At 46.1% G+C, this 22,860-nt stretch overlaps 1 long non-coding RNA gene across 1 annotated transcript in view; it reads right to left on the reverse strand.

Annotated features, from left to right (window-relative positions):
- Positions 1-22,340, reverse strand: part of LOC136611398 (uncharacterized) — a 48,088-nt gene extending 25,748 nt beyond the window's left edge. Inside the window, exons 1-2 of the long non-coding RNA XR_010790261.1 lie at positions 22,033-22,340; positions 15,548-15,719 (exon numbers count right to left, since the gene is read on the reverse strand). This is a non-coding gene — a long non-coding RNA (uncharacterized lncRNA). The remainder of the gene's footprint in view (positions 1-15,547; positions 15,720-22,032) is intronic.
- Between the last annotated feature and the right edge of the window lie 520 nt (positions 22,341-22,860).

Consider the following 22,860-nt stretch of genomic DNA (forward strand, 5'->3'; position numbering starts at 1 on the left):
TTATCTACATCCATCCTCACCCCACACATCACACACAGCACATGAAACACAGATACTTTGCTACATCCTGATTCACACAGACACACAGCTCTGCTACAAGGTACATCCATTATGATCCCCACACATCACACACACACACACACACACACACACGACAAACACAGCTCTGCTACATTCTGTTTCACACACACAGCTCTAAACATGGTACATCCATAATGATCCCCACATATCGCACACATCACACGCACAGCACATGACAAACACAGCTCTGCTACATTGTACATCCATTATGATCCCCCCCCACATCTCACACAGCTTTGCAACATCCATCTTGATCCCCAGACATCACATCACACATACAGCACATGACAAACACAGCTCTGATACATCCTTTTTAACACACACACACAGCTCTGCTACATAGTACATCCATTATGATCCCCACACATCACACACACACACGACAAACACAGCTTTGCTACATCCTGATTCACACAAACACAGCTCTGCTACATGGTACGTCTATTATGATCCCCACTAGAGATGAGCGAGCATAATCGCTAAGGCAAACTACTCGAGCGAGTAGTGACTTATTCGAGTACCTGCCCGCTCATCTCTATAGATTCGGCTGCCGGCGCGGGTGAGAGGTGAGTTGCGGTGGTGAGCAGGGAGGAGCCGGGGGGCGGGGAAGAGAGTGAGAGAGAAATCTCCCCTCCATTCCCCCCCGCTGCTCCCCGCCCGCAGCCGAATCTTTAGAGATGAGCGGGCAGGTACTCGAATAAGGCACTACTCGCTCGAGTAGTTTCCCTTAGCGAGTATACTCGCTCATCTCTAATCCCCACATATTGCACACATGTCAGGGTAATTCTGTGTACAGCACCAATCAGGCCCACCCCAATGCCCCGTTGCCAGCGGTAAAGAAAAAACACACACATGGAGGTCTGGTATAGTTCTTGCAGGTTACATTTTATAATCCTTGCTGTGTCACTAGGAATGCGTGACTGTCTTATTGTCCTATTGGCTCAAATCCACCGCATATCCATATATGTAATGTCCGCATTTCCTCCTGAGGCATGGTTAATCATTTAGGCAATTAAGTTAATCATTATTCAGGTGAGACACTTCCAGTTTCCAGTCTTTTTGCAAGGAGTTACGTAGTCAGGCATCCTGTCCTTCTTGTTAGCTTCAGATTACATCTCTCTGTTCTTGCAAAACTCTGGTGTAATATCTACTCAATTATCATTAAGGTCCATATTAAGTTTCTTAGATTACAGTATTGCATAGTATTAGCACACGTATAAAAAGGAAGGACATATAGCAATACACACACACATATATATATATATCTCCCCATATCCATATCTTCCACCTACATACACATATATTTCCCTCTCAAACCCCCCTAAAAACTTAATATGGAGAACAAGCACCAAGCCTTGCACTCTCCTTCGGTCACTCCTCCTTTTCGTCAGGGCTTCCCCACTGCCCGCAAGGCCCTACCCCTAGGAGGTTAGTTCCCTATCTCTCGCAGAAGGAGGCCATGGATTCCCTGGGCTTGTCTTCCGGGCCTCCATACCCTCCATCTGTACAAGTTGACACACCGCAGAGTGCGCTCTCGCCGGAACCTATGGCCTTCTATACTGTTCCTGGGAAGTTGGGAATCCACTGACAATCCATCTAGGAGACCAGGGCAGGCGCAGTCCTAGTCCATCTCTCCATTTCTTTGGTAACGCACTGTAGTTGGAATTATTGGGACTGGCTCTTTATCTCGTTCAAATAAGGGAAACGTTGGTGTCACATTTTCCAGTCCCTTACTCATACTCTTTTTTTTGTCAAAGGGATAATACAAGCACTGGAAATCAGCAGATCTAACAAAACGATGCCCAGGATTATACCCACTTGGATCAGGACTTTCTGCCATCCCTTCAGTCATGAAAAGTATTGGTCCCGGTGATCCCTGAATTCCTCTTAAGTTCTTCAGACAGGCTGGTCAATTTTTTAATGGCGATAGTCACTCATCCTGTTGGTCCGCTGTTGTCAGGAATGTAGGTGCAGCAAGTTTCACCAATCATCTTACATACTCCACCTCTTTCTGCTAAAATCATATCCAGGGCCATTCTATTCTGGAACGTCATAGATGCGGTGGGCCCTAACTGGTCAGCTAACCCTTGTAAAGCATCCCTGGTGTAATTTACAAACCTCTGCTGATTGTAATAGATATAAATTATCCAGTCTACATTCTTGTTAACAGTGACAATAGCAAATAGGGATTCAAAACCCGCCTTAACCGAATTTCTGGCCTTGAATTCATCTGGCACCCCCCTTGACCCTGTGTTACAGCTACTTGCATACCTGAGCCCCTTATAGTGTTTCGTCAGGAGGGTTCTCCCTCCTTCACCAACCTCCCTAAAAACAAAAGAATATGCAGGATCATTGGTCTTTGGTGTTGGCTCTGGAGGCCTGTTTGCAGTGCGAGGCGTGGATCCACGTGGGCTTTCCTTTGAGCTTGACTGCAGTCGGGGTGGTGAGCAACACCTGGTAGGGACCTTCAAATCAGGGTTCTAGTCCTTCTCTCGAACTTTTTCACATAAACCCGGTCACCTGGTTTCAGATCATGTCCTTCATCTGTGGGACCTAGGAGAGAAGCAGAGACTGCAGAATGTGTTACTGACAATTCCTTGGCGAGGCCTATGACAAAATTAACGAGAAAATCATTCCCCAAGCTCAGCTGCTGTGGTATGTACCCTCCTGAGAAAAAACTAATGGAAGGCACTCAATCCAAGATTTGCCCGTTTCCTCCATTGCCTTTTGTATCTTAAATTTCGGGGTACTGTTCATCCTTTCTACTTTCCCCGTACTCCGTGGATGGTAGGGTGTGTGAAAGGCCTGGGATATACCCAAAGCAGATATGATGTGTTGCATTATTTCACTTGTGAAGTGTGATCCTTTGTTTGACTCATTCACTTCCGGTGCCCCGTATCTGCAGATTACCTCGTTCATGAGCTTCTGTGTGGTTACCTGCTCCTTTACTTTGGTAGCAGGGTAGGCCTCTAACCTGAAAAGACATCCACAACAACAAGCACATATTTATACTTCCCAACAAGTGGGAGCTGAATGTAGTCAATTTGCAATCCCTGAAATGGGTAGAGTGGCCCCGGCAAGTGTTATGTGGCAAATTTACTTCTGCCCTGTTGCTTATGACACAGATCATGCCAGATTGGACAAATGATGCAGCAGCTGCAGAGAACCCAGGAGCCACCCGTCCTCGTTCAAGCGTCTACATCATTACTGCTTTGATAGGTGCGTCTTTCTGTGCATCAGCTTGGCCATCATGGGGCACAGGGACCATGGTAGGCAAGTTCTGTTGACTGTTCGCCATACGTCGTCCTGTTCTGCTGCTCCCATTTTTAGTCAATTTTTTTCCTTTTCTTCCTTGCTGGCTTGTAACTGTAAAGTCCTTAGCATATCAATGTCTAAGTTTTATCAATATTCAAAGTTTTGTCAATGTCCAAAATTTTTGTCAATGTCTTCTTTTCTTCCACGGCTTGAGGGCCACTGCCTTTGCTGGGCTTTCTACGATGGTGTTGGCTCTTCTCCAGTGTAGGAATTGGTGTGAGCTCTCAACTTTGTCAGGTAGAAGTAGGGCTTCCACGAGACTCTGCACCGCTGCGCCATTCTTAATTCGCTGTCCTGCTGAGGTAAGAAACTGTCTGGCCTTCCATATTGGGCCCTAATCATGAGCTATGCCAAATGCATACCGGAAATCAGTGTAAATGTTTGCCATCTTACCTTCTGCCACTCTACACGCCTCAGTGAGGGCCTTCAGTTCCGCTTGTTGTGCTGAGACATTTGGAGCAGAGCTTCTGCTTTTAGGACATCTTGTTGTGTGACCACTGCATATCCGGTGTGGAGTTGTCAATCCTCACCCTGGTACCATCTACAAAAAGCTCAAAATATGCATTGTGAACAGGGGTTCCAGAAACTGTTTTTAAAACTTAAATTTTCTTGTTGCATCAATGCTAGACAATCATGCTGATATTCTATTTCAAATAGATCAGAATCTTGTCGCAAAAAATTTAAAATAGCTGATTTGTAATACCTAGATCACCTATGCCTTCTCCTCCCCCCTTTGAACCAGGATACTTAATTGGAAGAAGAGTAGCCGGGTTCAAAGTAGTACAGTATTGGAAAAAGATGCTATGAGGCATGAAGAGAGCTGGATCTGACAGGCCAAAGATTAAGTGCTTGGGTTGCACTTGTGTGCATATGCTCTGCATGTCATGAGGGGTGAGTACCACTAGGGGGTAAGTCCAGAACCGTAACCTTGTTCCCCTCGGAGTGGTCATGGACCATGCGGTAGGTGTCCACATGACCACCTCTTTGTGTCTTTTCTTGACTGAAAGAGAGGGGTGTTTGCTAGAGGACGTATCTCGCACTAAACCCCATTGGAACGAAGTCTCCCAGAAATCTCCATCATTTCTTGTGGGAAACTAAAGGGATACTGTTCGACCTAGGGTTGTGTACCCTGGTTTCAAACACATCATCATAGGGGGTACATTCAATTTCCCTATGTCTGTCTTGGAGGTGGCCAACAATTTGTCAGGACCTGCAGAAAAACTGAGTTTCTGCAGCGGCTGTCAGGACAAACACATGAGCCGGATCCACCAAGAGAACAGTTAGTTCACAAAATTCTTCTGAAATGGCACCTGAGGTCTCAACCCATACCGATCCATCCGGTGAGAATTTGATGGATGTGGATAAGGCTTGTAAGATGTCAGTTCCAATAACAGAGACGAGTTACAACAAGGCAGAATAATCTAAAAACATCTGTCTATATTTGAAATGTGATATCCTTTAAGCAAATTCATTATTACTCTGATCCTGCCTGCAATGTCTCATCAAATTAGAAAAAAAATCTTTTTCTGACTGCCGAAGATTCTCAACCCCCCCTTTCTTTCCTTCTCTGTCTGTGACCCTGAGCAAAGAGTAAAGTCCAAGAATGACAGCCCCCACCTTTGCAAAATAACTACCTGTTATCGCTCTGTGAATATGTAACACAGACTGAACAAAGTTGTTTTAGTTTAACTATTCCCTGCAGTTAAACGCATAAAGAATACATATGCTGGGAACTTCTGACAATGCAACATGTTCTGCATTTTCAACCCCTGTATTTTTAAAAGCCCCCACAGGATGTGAGTGGAGTATAACTTTCTTATACTTGGTCTTTTTCATACAAGTCGTGTCCATTTGTGACCTCAGACCCCAGCAAGAATGTACCTTAAAATTCCTATCTTTCTTGTCTTCTAAGACAGTATAATTCTTTAGATTCATTACAAGCTTCGATTCCATTAAAGCAAACAAAGCTACTTTCCAAGGTTAGTATCACATTCTCTCACTGTTATCTCTTGGCCTTGAGAGGTTAGACAAAGGCAAAAGACTCTACAGCTTCAAGTAAACATTCTCTCACTAAAAGGACGCTCAGTTAATCATTTGTGTATATATTATATATATATTTATATTACACACATACATCCATATCTACCTACCTAGTATTACACACCCTTTCCTATATATCTATAGGTGACACAATCACATATTGATCCTCTCTCTCTGCCAACAAATCACGTGTTTTGTAACTTTTCTCTCCACTATGCTTGTTCCCCATATTTCTTTCACTACCTGACCATCAATGTAACGTTCAGTTGACACTCTCCCGATGCCGGGCACAATATATCACATACTGTACTTTCACATTTCACTTAGATACTTTTTTAGGCAAATACATGCACATACTTGACTTTCCCTGACTGTCCCTCTGCTCCTTTTCTATTCAACCTTCCTTAGCCATGGCAGCTGCCGTTTTTAAAAAAATCTCTTTTCTCACTTTTCAGCACTTTCTAGTAAACCTTTGTCTTTCAAAGCACACTTCTTGGTCCTAAGGACCTCCTCCCAGCCATTATACTGTAATCTACCGTGCAGGTCCACGTCACACATTTTCATAAGGGTTTTCTTACATTTTACAAACTGGGACCCTTGTCTCTCTGCCACTAATTCATCCGCTCCACAGCGGCCCTTAAGGGGCTCAGCCTTCTTTAATAAGGTCTTAAACATATTAAAACAACAACAACAAGTTCCATAGAGTGTATCCTTCTAATCCAAATTGTCAGCCCCTTATATATGGCAAAACAACCGAAGGTCTCTTCTTCTATGGAACCAGTTTTACAGAGTGCATCCCTTTAATCCAAATTGTCTGCCCTAGCACGTCTCACAGAGTACTTCCTTCTAGTCCAAATTATCTGCTCTCCATGGCAAGGTAACCGAAGGTCCCTGCTTCTGTGAGGCTAGTATATGGCAAGACAACCGAGAGTCCCTTCTTCTGTGAAACAAAAGCTCTGCAAATACAACAAACCTACCCCTTGCTACTGCTGAAACGCTACGGGCTTCAGAGTACAGTTAGACTATAGACTAGTCCCTGGGTGGGCGATTGGTTCGCTAATCACGGTCAGTGGTCCGTGACGGTAACCCCGAAGCCCACGAGTTACCGTGTAAAACTCTTAACCCAACTTGTCCGGTCACAAAGCACAGATAGAGTCTTGCAGCGGGAGGGACAGTGTAAAACGCAACATAAAAATATGTTGGTCTTACCTTGAGTTCTGTGAGATGATCAGGCTCGGTTGCAGCAGGGTGGCTTCTCTGTGGCGTGGATCTGGGCGGTCCAGGTTGTACGGATCCGGGTTACCGCCCCACAGTGGGCGCCATTTGTCAGGGTAATCAAGCCCACCCCAATGCCCCGTTGCCGGCGGTAAAGAAAAAACACCACACACGGAGGTCTGGTATAGTTCTTCACACAGGGAGTAACTGTGTGCTTTATTGCAGGTTACATGCTGTTTTATAACCCTTGCTGTATCACTAGGAATGCGTGACTGTCTTATTGTCCTATTGGCTCAAATCCACCGCATATCCATATATGTAATGTCCGCACTTCCACCTGAGGCAGAGTTTATCGTTTAGGCAATTAAGTTAATCATTATCCAGGTGAGACACTTCCAGTTTCCAGTCTTTTTGCAAGGAGTTACGTAATCAGGCATCCTATCCTTCTTGTTAGCTTCAGATTACATCTCTCTGTTCTTGCAAAACTCTGGTGTAATATCTACTCAATTATCATTAAGGTCCATATTAAGTTTCTTAGATTACAGTATTGCATAGTATTAGCACACGTATAAAAAAAGGAAGGACATATAGCAATATACATATATATCCATATCTTCCACCTACATACACATATATTTCCCTCTCACACAGCTCTACTACATCCATCCTAACCCCACACAAGACAAACACACTTGGCTCCTCCCAAAGCAGTGACATCACCGCAGGTCCTTCAGCTCACCGGATCTTTGTGGTGGCAGTAGGTGGTTTTCTTCTGTCAGGACCGCAGAGTTGTGTCTGAGATAATATCGGCTTAGTTAAATTCTCATTGTGTTATTTTTGTCCTCCTCTTTTCAAGAGCCCTAACTGTGTTCTTCAGTCAGTCAGGCTATGTTTTATGTATTATATAGGACCTGTGATTACATCACATATGGGGAGCAGCATGAGAAGAACCCACATATAGTACTTTCTACAAACTGCAGAATGGCTCCTCCAACAACAGTGACCACCACAGGTCCTTTAGCCCACAAGATCTCTGTGGTAGAGATAGGTCAGTGTAGTCTGGCAGGACTGCTGAGTTGTGTCTTCTGAGATAATACAGGCTTATTTGTGCAGTGCCCCATAGGGAGACCCCAGACACCTGACATACATGGGGAGATGGAAGGGTAGAGTGCTGACTTGTCACGGTGGCACTTACCAACTCCTTTCCGTAGGGACACATGCAAGGCCGGAGTATCACTGCAGTCTACCTAGGACACCCCTAGGATAGGGAATGCGCAATAAGCAGGATAACAGGGGGGTTAATTGTCATGCATGACGCCACCATTCCTACACACACTGGTATGACCCTCGGCGAATAAGAAATTCAGCCACAGACCGTTTTTAAGTACCACAGGTCTCTAGGAACGGTTAGAGCCCAGCATAAACTTTACTTGGAACTTGAAACAGATAACACAAGGCAGTTCATTTGTAGACTTCACAGTGCAGGCAAATAAATAGACTTCAGAATTTAGTACCTCCACACGGCTCTTACAGGCTCAAAGACGCACATGTGTGAACAGAGATTATTATCTTGTAGTACCTGCACCCCTTCTTGGAGATGCATGGGTGTGACAAACAAAGGGTGTACTTCTATGTGTTGATCCAGACTTCAGACGGCTGCGTAGGAAAATTAAAAGATTAGACAGTACCTCTGCACTGGCCTCGAAAGAAAGTTGCTACTCACAGATGCTCTCTCTCTCTCACTCTTGGGGCTCACTCCATTAACATCCAATCTCATGCAGAACAGGAAATCTCTCTTCTTCCATGTTTCAGTACGTGAGGGCTGAAGGTGCCCCCATGTACCTGGACCTCCTGAACAGCAACATTCCCGAAGACATGGACGTTTCCCGCTCTCAATCACTCACTTTTATAAACTCTCTCATACCACATGACATGACAGACTTGATACATTTATATGCAGGCTTTGGCTTTTATTTGAAATTAACCTCTCAAGTGCTATAGCTTTGCAACACTCACACTGGAAATGACAAGACACTTTTGCATAGTGCATCAACATAAGACTTACCTGTATGACATTTATGGAGGGGACCAGGATGACGTACTGGGTCACTACATTTGTATTCTCATTTTGTTATTTTTGTTCTCCCCTTCCAATAGCCCTAACTTTGTTGCTCTTCTGTCGGTCAGGCTGCATGTTTTATTTATGTTGTAGGACCTTCAATGATGACACCAGGGGGCAGAGTGATGTCACCAGGGGAGGAGCATGGAATCACTCACTCACATACATACATACTAACGGACAAGTGATCATTACTAGTTGGATTTTGTGTTGGAAAATATTTATAGTGATGTTCTGGATGTGCTATATAATTAACTCATGGTCAGGCTGCCATTTGATTGCATTTGCATAAACTTTTTTTTTCTTCTTGTTTCCTATGTCCCTAATTAACCAAATTGAAATATTCTATCTTAAGAGAGGAGTTTGAATCTTACCTCCTAATCTTTATTCTCTACAACCTTTCATCATTCCGATCCTATGTGTTCGGATATTGACTGGATTTGGCAACTATATGGGATCATGATATTCACATTTTTATGCAGGCAATTGTTGCATATTTTTAGTGTCTCTTCTTTAGACTCTGCGGTATATTCAGATATATTTTTATTACTGCGCATTCCAAACTCTCGAAAATACTAAGTGCTTTTGGTGTGCATATGGGAACATAAAACTGACATTTTTGTGCAGGTATCTGCAGCACATTTCCAGGGGTTTTTCTGCAACCTTTGTGGTCTGTCAGTCACTTTTCTGCTACTGTACATGTGTGACAGTTGTGATGGTGTTTCTTAGATGCCGTCCCTTTGGCTGTCACAAATATTTGCTGTGATTGGTTATGATTGCAGTATGTCAGAAAGAATTTTGAGTCATTATGACATTATGTCACTTGATTGGCTGCCTGGTTGCTATTGAACCTGCTTCCACCTTTATTATTTCCTGTCAAAAGCCGGGCTTCAGCTATAGCTCCTATACCCCTGATGACGCCAGAGTTCTAGTGAAACATGTTGGGAGAGTTGGTCTTTTAGTACAGAGTGTTTATCCTGCTATGCTTATATCAGACTCCGTTTATCTGGCAGTGTCTTATCACACATGATGGCAGTTCATGCAGGGATCTAAACACTTGTTGAATCTTCAGTATATAGCAGTGTACTGCTGCATGGCAGCACACACCATTTGCAGCAAGTGTTACAGTCGTGACCCTGATGGCAAGGCAGGATAGTGTCTCTCTTAGGGCGCCCACCCACTTGCGTTTTTTTACCTGCGTTTGCGTTTTGCGTTTTGCGTTTTTCCTGCACAGGCATAGAGATAACATGTGTTCCTGTCCACTGGCGTTTTGCGTTGCGTTGCGTTGCGTTTTTTAACATAGGAACTGTCAGTTGCATATGTGTCCTTATTTTTCTCCTAATGCACCCATGAAAGTCAATGGAAAAGCCGCGAAAACGCGGCGAAAACGCGGCAAAAAACGCCGCGAAAAATGCGGGAAAAACGCCGCGAAAACGCGGCAAAAAGCGTCGCGAAAAACGCGGGAAAAACGCAGCGAAAACGCGGCGTTTTTCACGCACGAAAATCGCAAACGCCAGTGGGTGGGCGCCCTTAGACTGGTTTTGTCTAATGTATTACACTCATCCACATTATATTGAGACTCCGATCTTTTTAATTCATTGCTACTACAATATTGCACTGAATAAAGGTTACTTTAACCCCTTCATGACATGGCCTATTTTGGGCTTAAGGACGCAACAATTTTTGGCGGATTTTCTTCTCCGTTTATCAAAAGTCATAACTTTTTTATTTTTCCGTCGACGCGGCCGTATGAGGGCTTGTTTTTTGCGTGGCGAACTGTAGTTTTTATCGGTGCCACTCTTGGGTACATAGACTATATTGTAAAACTTTTTTTTTTTTTTTTCAATGATAGCAGGGAGAGAAAACGCATCAATTCTGCCATAGATTTTTTTTTTTTTTTTTTTTACAGCGGTACTCATGCAGCATAAATGAGACATTCCACGGTTACAACGAAACCAAAATTCTTACATTTTTTTTAGGTTTTCCCACTTTTCTGCAATAAAAACCCTTTTTCTGGGTAATTTTTTTTTTCTAAATTGCTGCATTCAAAGTCCTGTAACTTTTTTATTTTTTGATGTACGGCACTCTATGAGGGCTTATTTTTTGCGAGACGAGCTGTAGATTTTATTGGTACCATTTTGGGGTACATACGGCTTTTTTGATCACTTTTATTGCGTTTTTAGTGAGGCAAAATGCTAAAAATTAGCATTTTGCCTCAGTTTTTTAGCGTTTTTTTTGCGTTTTTTTCCGTGCACAGTCAAAAGCACGTGCAACTTATTGTACGCGTCGTTACGGACGCGACAATACCAAATATGTGGGGTTTTATTTTTTTTTTTACCTTTTTTTATGCTAATCTGAGAAAAAGCATTAAAAAATGGTTTTTTAACTCTTTTTTACATTTTTTAAAATTCTTTTTTTAATCTTTGTTTTTTTTTACACTGTTTGTGTCCCTCTGAGGGACTTTAACCACTGCCCTGATGATCGCTGGTATAAGGCATGGCAGAGCTACTGCTCTGCCATGCCTTATCGCTTGTACAGCGATTATAGGCACAGGCAATACAGGACGCCAGTGTCTGGCGTCCTGTTGCCATGGTGACAGGCCGGGCTCTCGCGATGACATCGCGAGTTCCGGCCGGAGACACGGAGGGAGCCGCGCTCCCTCTGTGAACTCTTTCCCTGCCGCGATCTACTTAGATCGCGGCAGGGAAGGGGTTAACAGCGGGGGCGCATCTCCGATGCCCCCCCGCTGTTGCAGCGGGACGCCGGCTGTGACTGACAGCCGGCTCCCGCTGCGAGAGAGCGCGGGATCTTATGTGATCCCGCGCTATCTCCAGGACGTAAGTTTACGCCCTGTTGCGGGAAGTGCCAGGCTGCCAGGACGTAAACTTACGCCCTGCAGCGGGAAGGGGTTAAGGGGATCCAACTGCAGGTTCCAGCTTATGGCAAAGTCTGTGGTGGGATTGTTTACAATTTAACTCTAGTGGGTCCTCAAGCCCCCCAAATTTTTGTTTGCATGTTATTTACTTTAGTATCTATGACAGAGTTCCAGATCTAAAAAGGTAATTTTATTTGGGTCATAGTTAGCGGTGAATTCTACGCCCCATTCATTTTCATTTAAAGATTCAACACAATTTTGAGATCAATCAAACTTCAGTCCCAGATTATTAGGATATTGTCAATAAAACATTTGTAAAATTTTATTTGGGGTTCACAGACTCTCTCCTCAAATGCTCACATGAATAAATTAGTATAACTGGGGGTGAATTTAGTCCTCATGGTTGTTTCTTTAACCTATATAGAATGTATTTATTTTTTTAAATATAAAATAATTATTGTATAAAATGAAATTAATAGAATCTAAAATAAATGTATTTTGTTGCCTGGGAATTAGTGGGTCCCCCTCTAGAAAATATTTTACTGCTTTTAGACCAAGAGCATGGGGTAAATTTGAGTTAAGGCCTTTGATGCCTAATGAGCACCATAAATATGTTTTCCACCACGTAAAATTGTCAATCAAAGAAATTGAGTGTTGTGTTTCACTCAGCTAGGCAGGCAAATGTCTTACAAATTGCTGAAAGATATTGGTCTACATATTCTGAGAGTTGACAGGTGACTAAATCAATACCTGATATTATGGGTCGACCCAGGGTTCTAAGGATGTCCTTATGGATTTTGAGGAGGAACTAAAAATAAAGGGATTTGAGATGTAAATATAGTCCCTTTCAGATTTGGAGAGGCATTTTTTTCTCCAAGGAAAAATCAATTAGAAAATGAAAATATTTGATAATTTCACCAGTTGAATCATAATCCAATTTTTTATAATATTTTGAATCGCTTAGAATATTGTGGGCTTCAAACTCAAAATTCTTTGTCCATGAGAACTTAACCACCCTCAGTAATAGTATTATCCCCGGTAGTAATATTAAAGCCATAGCAATATTAACCCCCCTAACTAATATTAACCTCCACAGTAATATTAACCCCATAGCAATATTAACCCCCCCCCTCAGTCACATTAACCCCCCCCAGTCATATTAACCCCCCCAGTCATATTAACCCCCCACCCTCAGTCATATTAACCCCCCCAGTCATATTAACCCCCCCCCCAGTAATAATAGTTCCCCTCCAACCTATATACTTACCTCCTTCTTGCTGTCAGCGCCACTCCCCCTCTGCTTGCGCCGAGTCCAGGTGCACACTGAAGTCAGTGTGTGCGCCTGCCACGCTTCCTCCCCGAGTCCTCTCCTGGGAAACTGAAGAGCAGGGGATTCAGGGTAGGAGGATCCCGGCTGCACAGTGACGTCAGTGTATGCCGGGATCAATGCTAACAGCGTGATTACCAGCGGGGAGCTGCGGCACCCCAGCTGGTAATCGCTACAATAGTGAGCGGCCGTCGGCACGCCATAGGCCACATAAAATGAGGCAGCGGGCCGAATTCTTCTTCCGGCGCCGCCTAGCTGGACAGGAGGCCAGAGCACGGAGCCAGGCGGCATCACCTCCCTGGACCTCACTGCTGGCGGAGAACCCCAGGGAGTCTCACCCGAACGCAGCTTCCTTCCCGGACCCCACAAAACCTCCACCTACACGCTGTGGCCCTCGGCACAAGAAACAGGGAGGGAATTGCTCACTTATCTTTAAATCTGTCTTCTCTGTATCAGCAGAAAGCTTTGAGACTCTTTCCCTTTGCAGCTAAACTATTTGGTCGCTATTTAGCCTAGAATAAGGAACGACTGGCTGACTGATAGCGTTGGGTGCATGATTGGCATACACTTTCTGTACCTACACGCCTCAAGGTCATTGAGGGCTATGTTACCTTCTCTCTGCTAATATGCCCGGCTCCGGTCAGTAAAATCCATGACTGACAATACCGATTTGTGACAGTGAGGGACTTACAAACTCTTGATCACTCATACTCTGGGCATTAAAAAATACGACCTATCCTCTCTAAGAGGCGGACATCCCCGTGAACAACACTAATAACTACTACTGTCTTTCTCGGGCTTATTAAGGCCCGACATCGAGCTTCTATCCTGCCAGAGTTGCCTTGGTCATAGAGCATAAGTGCCTTGTTCGGATACTACAATACATGACCATTGATGTTAGTCAGTATCTGATATTACAATACAGTGGCACTATCATCTAGACCAATGAGTATATCCCTCCCTTGTCCTTTAGATTCTGTATGGACAAAGGATTAAGGACACCAGCAACCTAGTACACAACTGGCCACAGCATCAGGGCCCAGCAGAGGTACTTGGCTGACAAGAGTAGATACCTTTATTTGATTGCCCGTCTCCAGGTGGTCTAATTGTATTGTTAGAGGGTCAGCTGGCACATTGAGCTGAAGGGTCTGTGGAAGAGCCATGGTCAGATATGTTAGGAGTTGGTTGTTCGTTACTGACTCCAGTATCCCTACAAAGTGCAGGTCATTGCGACAGTGTCTATTCTCTAGATCGTCGTTTTTTTTGTTTTTTTTCCCCCCGGAGTGTTTCAGTCTCTAACAGACTTTTTTGCAGCGAGGACTCCAAAGAGGCGATAGTGTGTTCTGTGATTTGAAATCACAGTGGAATGTATAATCTATATAACTTATATACGGCCCTTCACAGATATAGATTAAAAAGTAAGCTTTATTAGAGATTATTAAAATCAAGGGCAAACATAAAGACACTCACAAACATAAAATGACAGGACAAAGAAGAGTTACAACCCTCCTATGCAGAGTACTTAGCGTCACCTTTCTGCCTCGTGTGACCAAATGAGGACATGGGTTCTAGTGCAGAGGAGTATTGATACCCTTTTTGCGATACCTCATGCAATATTGCTGAGGGTTGAGTCTAATGGTAATACCAATCCACGAGACTCTTATATTAAAGACACTAGTCTACCATGTGGTATTGTAGAACTGGGTGTTTTGTAGCCCTTAGTGCCTGGGGTCTTCAACAGTAATATATACGTTGGCCCAGTTCACTTTAAGGGTAGATGAGTCAATGTTCTCATTCATGCATTCATTTTTGTGCTCTCCTACATTTATTTTTGTGCTCAACGTGTTTCCCTGTCTTGATGTTAGACAGTTCATCAGGAGCGGGGCATTAGGATTGCCCAGAGGTAAGTATAGTCTTTTTTTTATTTGAAAAATTTATGGAGGAATGGATACGCCTGTCAAGTATACACAAGCTATAACGGAGCCCTATTGTGAGGAAAATTCTATTGTTCCAGGATTATTCTGTGGCTGTGTCGCAAAAACGTAAACTGTTTACCCCAATATGTCAAATTCTGCGTGAAAGAAATACCAGCTTCCAACTGCTATACCCAGCAAAGTTTCGGGTCCAGGATGGCAACAGATCCCTGCTCTTCAATACTCCAGCGGAAGCAAGAAGACACATGCATCTGGAGGAGGCCGGGGAGCACAGTTGAGGCTGACATGCAGAAAAAAAACAAACTCTGTCCCTGATCTCTATTTTACCCGTTTCAAATTATGTGGATGTGGCGACCTTTATGCAACAGCTATGCCAATTCTCATGTTAACTGTTTGTGTTTTTTTTCTATTTGTTTTAATTTGACCTGCTTGATTTCCAGAGGATGGTTTTGTGGGGAGACTGGGAGGCCCCCCCAACATGGCACAAAAATTATTCGGTTGCGCCTGCGTCCCGCTGGGACTGGAGGACGCAACAACAACAACGAGGCATAGATTACGGTATTTATGGCTAAATTACACATACCACTATGCCTACAGACACAATTAAATCTTTACAATCGTATATTGAAAAAAGATCTCACCTCTGTCTCCTCTTGTTGGTATGTCTGTTTGTAGCCGCAGAGAAATTATACTCACGTCCTGGAGACCACTCATCCAATGGGGAGGATGGGGGGGGGGGTGGAGATGCGGGCACCATGGTTCGACACCTGTTATACAGCTTCACACACGTTGGCGAACCGAGGAGTAGCTACCCTGATCAGAAAAAGCACACCTTACACACTAATGCACACCATAGCCGATCCACAGGGAAGGTATCTTATACTGAGAATGTGCATAGATTCACAAATATACTGCTTAGTGAATATCTATGCCCCCCAACACGGACTAACCAATATTTTACTCCCCACTGATAGAAATATTAGAACCATACTTAATTGGAGGTGATTTCAATAGTGTGCAGGATGACTCCCTGCATAGGACAGGCCCTTCCATACAACCAGCCCTAACTACACACGCACTGTTAACATTGATAGATCAGCTTCACCTGTGCGATCCATGGCGATTGCTTAACTCCACCAGCAGAGAATACACATGCTGCGCGAACGCTCACCACTCGTTCTCACGTATTGATTTTTTTAAAATATCTAGTCTTTTTGATCAGCACGACAGTCCATAATTCACCCTATAGTTCTTTCTGACCATGCCCCAGTTGCGCTGAGGCTGCAGTTAGTCTCCTCCCGAAAGCTGTCACAGCTGTGACGTTTCCCCTCCTTTCTGTGGGAATCAGAGGATTTCAGGGAGTACTTGAGACTCCACTGGAATAACTACGTGGACGATAATAGGGAAAACGAAAAGTAGGATTATACCTACCCGATAATCGGGTTTCCAGGAGTCTCCACGACAGCACCACCTGAGATCGCCTCCTCCTGATAGGACAGGAACACACCGAGGTGTTAAAATCCCCCCCCCCCCCTCCCCGTCCTCCCCTCCTCAGTGTATTATAACGAACTGCCAGGGTAGGAGCTAACTTAAACTTTTTACCTATCTGGTACTTTTTCTCTTTTTTTTTTTTAATTTATTTTTATTTTTAATTAAATATATACACATTTTTAGGGAGGGAATGTATGGGTGCTGCCGTGGAGACTCCTGGAAACCCGATTATCAGGTAGGTATAATCCTACTTTTCCCAGGACGTCTCCACGACAGCACCACCTGAGACGTATCAACTAAATTTATTCTAGGGTGGGATTGCCACTGAGAGGACCTTATGACCGAAGGACATGTCCTCATCAAGCTGCACCTTTACCCTGTAATGTTTGACGAAAGTATGGGGCTTTTTCCATACTGCTGCTTTGCATATCTGCTCTACTGATGCCGAGCCACGCTCGGCCCATGAGGTCGCTATTGCCCTCGTGGAATGGGCTTTAAGAGTCGAGGGGGCCTCCTTCCCCGAAGCCTTATATGACTCGCTAATGGCAAGGCAGATCCACCTGGCTATAGAGCTTTTAGCTGCTTTCTTTCCCTTGTTAGGGCCTGAGAATTGGACAAACAGGTTGTCGTCCTGCCTCCATGGGCTTGTAGCCTCGATGTATGTCAGGACCGCTCTTCTGACGTCTAAGCAATTTAGGGCTCGCTCGCTCTCGTCTTTTGGGTGATTATAGAACGAGGGGATTACGATGTTCTGGGCCCTATGGAATGGGGATACTACTTTAGGTAAGAAGGTCGGATCTGCTTTAAAGACTAATTTGGTGTCTGTAATCTTGAGGAGCGGGTGGCGTATGGATAGGGCTTGTAGCTCGCTGACCCGTCTGGCTGAGGAAATTGCCACTAGGAAGGTAGTTTTCACTGTGAGCATTTTTATTGAGAGCCCCTCAATTGGTTCGAAGGGTTCCCCTGTCATGGCCCTCAAGACTAAATTAAGATTCCAGTCTGGGCATATGTTGGTGGACCTGGGTCGTAGCCTATCTGCCGCTGTTAGGAATCTACTGATCCACCTGTCCCCGGCTAACTTAGTGTCAAATAGGGTGCTAAGGGCTGCCGTTTGGACTCTTAGGGTGCTTGGGGCGAGGCCCATATCCAGGCCGTCCTGTAGAAAGTCCAGGATCAAAGGGACGTCCGCACTGCTGCTAGAGGAGCCTCTCTCCTGTTTCCAAGAGGTAAACCTCTTCCAGATTTTCTGGTATATGCGGTTGGAAGTATCTTTCCTGCTTGCCATTAGCGTTCTGACTACCCTGTCCGAGAATCCCCTGCCCCTTAGTATGGATTCTTCAGTAACCAAGCTGTTAAATGGAGTCTGCTTATGTCGGGGTAGTTCAGGGGTCCCTGCGTTAGGAGATTCTCTTGAGCTGGAAGGGTGACTGGCTCCTGGATGCTCAGGTTCCTTAGAAGGCTGAACCAGCTCCTTCCTGGCCAAAAGGGAGCCACCAGGATCAGGGTGCACGGTTGTGACCTGAAGTGCTGCAGTACCCTTGGGATTAGTGGGATCGGGGGGGGGGGGGGGATGCGTACACCAGTTCTCCTCCCTAGTCCTGGCTCAGGGCGTCCACCGCTGTCGGTCGGTCCTCCCGCCTGAGGGAGAAGAAGTTCTTCACCTTGGCGTTTTGTTTTGACGCGAATAGGTCCAGTTGTGGGAGACCCCATTTGTCCTTCACCATCCGGAATGCCTCCTGGGATAAGGACCATTCCCCTGGATCTAAACGCCCCCGGCTGAGGAAGTCTGCTCTTTGATTCAGAGATCCCTTCAAGTGTACTGCTGACAGTGAGATGATGCGGCCCTCCGCCCAGCGAAATATTCTTTGTGTGATACTTTGTAATGCTGGCGACCTTGTGCCCCCCTGGTGTCGGATATGGGCCACTGCCGTGGTATTGTCCGATAGTACTCGTATGTGTTGGTTTTTTACCGTGTCCCCCAGGTACTGTAGGGCCTTCCAGATTGCTTGTAGCTCCCTGTAATTCGAGGATTGGTGCTTCGTCTCCAGTGGCCATGGGCCCTGTAGGAGCTGGTCTCCGATGTGCGCCCCCCACCCCCAGGTGCTTGCGTCTGTCGTGACCTGCACCGCCGGGTTCAGTATCCAGTGGACTCCTTTTCCTAGGTTTCTCGGGGACGTCCACCATTGCAAGGATATTTTTACCGAGTTCCTGATTTGCATTTTGCTTTCTAGCGAGGATTGCCTGCCGTCCCATGCTGAGAGGACTGCTGCTTGCAGAGGTCTGGTATGTGCCTGCGCCCATGCTACCCCCGGGATGCATGACGTTAGACTTCCCAGGAGGGACATAGCCTCCCGGATTGTGCATGACCGTCTCCGCATGAAGGATTCCACCATGTGTCGGATTTTCTGCACCTTTGACTCGGGGAGGAAGGAGCATTGGGCCTCTAAGTCGAGTGTTATGCCTAAAAACACCTTCTCCGTGCTGGGGTTTAGGCTGGACTTCTCCCAATGTATTATCCTACCTAGGAACTGTAATAGGTTGAGTACTGTTGCCAAGTTTTCTGCTTGGCGTTCCCTGGACTCGGCTATAATTAGTATGTCGTCCAGGTAGGGGACTATCAGAATCGATCTCTGCCTTAGGTATGCTGCGACCTCCGCCATGATTTTCGTGAAGATGCGGGGTGCTGAGGAGATTCCAAAGGGCAGGCATCTGAATTGGAGATGTCTTGTCTTCTTGCCCATCTGCAGCGCGAACCTTAGGTACTTCCTTGAGTCCCTGTGGATAGGTACATGAAAATAGGTGTCTTTCAGGTCGATCGATGCCATGTAGGCACCCCTGGGGATAAACCTTACTGCTGATGTGATGGATTCCATCCTGAACTTTCGATACTTGACGAAGACGTTCAGGGGTTTTAGATTTATTATCATGCGTGAACCTCCACCGGGTTTTTTTATTAGGAAGAGACTGGAGTAATGCCCCCAGGTCTCCTCTTCCTGTGGCATGAGGGACACTGCTCTTATACGTTGTAGGTCCTGTACCGCCTGCTGGAGTGGGTGCAGTTGTTGTACTGGACCTCGCGTGGTAATGTATCTTCTCCTGGGGAGGGATACCAGTTCGATTCGGTATCCCTGCTGCAGGATCTCCGGGATCCACGGGCTCCTGCAAATCGAGGCCCACCGATCCGCGAAGCTCTGCAGCCTCGCCCCCACTGGGATGGCGTCAGGGCTTCTGCTTGGCTGGCTCCCCCTGGTGTGGGTTGAAGAGGAAGTTCCTCCCTCTGCCTCCCTTGGGGTAACTCCAGCGGCCAGTCTTGCCTTTGCCTCTATATGGTTCCGGCTGTTGTGCTGGGGCCCGGAAGAAGGTCCTCCCTTTACGCTGTTTTTCCTCCGGGAATCCCTTCTTGTCTGACGCTTTTTCTAGGATTTTATCCAGATCCGGGCCAAAGAGGAACTGGCCGTGAAAGGGGAGTGAGCACAGTTTATTCTTTGATGTTAGGTCACCCGACCATGACTTCAGCCACAGGACTCTTCTGGCCGAGTTGGTTAGGACCGTTGCTTTTGCCGAAAGCTTCACCGACTCCGCTGCTGCGTCTGCCAGGAAGTTGGTGGCCATTTTTAGCATAGGGAGGGAGTCTATAATTTGTTCCCTCTGTGTTTTGCTCGAGATGTGCAGCTCCAGTTGCTCTAGCCACACTCCCAGGGTTCTGGCGACACACGTGGCTGCCACCCCTGGCCTGAGCGTACTGGCAGCTGCCTCCCAGGATCTTCTTAATAGGCCCTCCGCCTTCCGATCCATTGGCTCTCTAAGCTGTGTGGCGTCTACAAAGGGCAATGTTGTCCTCCTAGTCACCTTAGCCACTGGGACGTCCACCTTGGGTACTTCCTCCCAATTCGCACATACCCCCTCCTCAAACGGGTAGCGCCTCTTAACCCCCTTAGAAGAGAAGGATCCAGTGTCGGGTTTCTTCCACTCCTTGAGTATTAATTTGGCTATGTTGCTGTGGACCGGGAATGTATGCTTCCTCCTCTGTCCTAACCCACCAAAGACCTCGTCCTGCATTGAACGGGGTGCCCTGGGTTCTTCCATTTTTAGTGTGGCTCTAACGGATTTGATCAGTTCCGTTAGGTCTTCTCTATGGAAGAGGTATTTTTGGTATTCCTCTTCCTCTGAGGACTCCTCGAGCACCAGCTCTACTGGTTCCGATCCTGAACTCTCCTCAGAGTCTGAGTGCTCCTCTGGGCTATACGCCTTCCTTCGGCGTTTTGCCCCTGATGCCCCTTTGGGTGGCGTTTTAGGACTCGTCAGGGCTGACCTTACTTCCTCTCGGACGAGCTTCCTGACGTCCTCGAGGAATCTCCCCCGATTCCTCTTTGACCAACTTGGCTATGCATGTTTTGCATAATGGTCTCACATGCGAAGCCGGTAGTCTTGCGCCGCATTCTGCGCACTTTTTAGCTTCGGCTCTGGGAGGGGCATCTCTTTTATCCCCCTGGCAGATAAACAAAATTTTGCGTGTAAGGATGCAACATTCATTAGTAACATTTACGAATATGCATGCCTTGTTTTGCCCCACTGGCTACTTACGGTTGCCGCCGCGGTTGAACATTCCGCGACCTCTGGTGCTGGAGCACTCATTGCTTTGTCACTGGTGCTGCAGACACTCCTGGGGCAGTAAGCCAATACTCACTGAATGGCTTCTTCGCTCAGCGCCATCTTCTCTCAGGTTCGTTTTTAAATCCTCTTTTTTTTTGAATTTTGAAGCCTTTAATTTTTAGCCCCGCCCCCTCCGAGCGCCGGCCATGCCCAGCGCGGTGAAGTCATCGCGCTCGTCACATGACGCGGCACCTCCCCACTGCTCGTTAAGGGGAAGCCGGAAGCGCCGCGCACGTTCCTAAGCCGGCGCAGAGGAGAGCTGGAGCCCCGCATTGAACCCCCCATGGGCCGCCGCGGGAGGAACCTGGCCCGGGGGAACCACCCCATGTGGCGTCCCGGGAGCCGCTCTGCAAGAAGGGAGGACAGGCTGGACCACTGCCCTCCGATCTGCCGGTACGATCTTCGGGCTGGCGTCTCCACCAGCCCCTCTCGGTGATCCAGGAAAACACTGAGGAGGGGAGGACGGGGGGGGGGGGGGGGGGGGGGGGGAATTTTAACCTCTCGGTGTGTTCCTGTCCTATCAGGAGGAGGCGATCTCAGGTGGTGCTGTCGTGGAGTCGTCCTGGGAAAATGACATAGCGCTGTTTTGGCAGGCCTCGAAGGCAGTAATGCGGGACCATAGGTTATGTCTCCCACAGGCGGAAGAAATTCCAAAAAGAATTTACGGCATTACACACCTCCCTGCTGACGGCACAAAGGAACACATTGACTCCCATAGTGAGGACTTGTACCAGATCCCCAGTCAATGTGTCAGCAGCATCGGGGGTTTTTCAAGTAGATGAATCAGATGATAAGCTTTAAAACTTCACCTTTATTTCGTTTCGCATAAAACAGCAGCAACGTTTCGGCTGTACTCCTGACAGCCTTTGTCAAGCCAATGCATAAAAATGGATACCTCCACAGCCATTATACATACCATCACCAACATAAATGCCCAATAAAAACATTTAAAACTTTACAATCAAGCTAAACAGTTTGTTACCTTTAAGCTGATTGGAGCCTTCCTGGATCGAGCAGCTGAATCCATTCTCCGGATTGTTCTGAAGCACCAAGCATGGTATTGATGTCATCATGCTGCGCTGTTGCATGGTTCCTCCCATTGGTTATCCTGAACAGCTGTTTGATGCTGTCCAATAAGTTTTACCTAAACGTGATGACGTCCATCGCAGCGTGTCGCTCGTGTGACGTCATCACGCTACCGCTGTCGGCGCCATCCTCTCCTTTGTTGTATACTCCCCCTGGCTCATGTCATCTGTTGCCAGGGGTTCCCTGGCGCTTCCCTAGCTACGGTCTAAGGTCAGACGTCGGAACTACTATGCCGGCGTCTGACGCATCACGTGACCTGCGTGATGACATCACCAGGCCATGCCCACAATTTCAGCTCGTCAGCCTCTTACTCCCATTTAACTATCGGAGGTCTGCCTGTCCCGGAGCCACAGCTCACATTAGAAATATACCGCTCTGGCAGACCATAATGCTTCTGTGTTTGCGCTGTCTAGGTGAATGCACATAATATGATGTGCTGCTCTTCCGACAGCACAGACACAGCAATGTAATAAACTTCTCCATTATGTGTGGTTTGCTTCATTACGCTATATATCACTGCAATACCCGGTTTGTACCATTAGTGCTCCATCTATGGAGACTGACCCCTCAATGAAGCAAATGACACTAGAAATCATTTATCAATATGTTTCACATAAACTTTATTAATAAATCAACAATCAATATTGTTTAAAATCTAAATATATATTACCAAGCTTCATGTATAGATAATGGAATAGGAAATATAAAGGAAGAGAAATAGGGA

Source organism: Eleutherodactylus coqui, chromosome 2 (assembly GCF_035609145.1).
Source record: "Eleutherodactylus coqui strain aEleCoq1 chromosome 2, aEleCoq1.hap1, whole genome shotgun sequence".
Taxonomy (NCBI): Eukaryota; Metazoa; Chordata; class Amphibia; order Anura; family Eleutherodactylidae; genus Eleutherodactylus; species Eleutherodactylus coqui.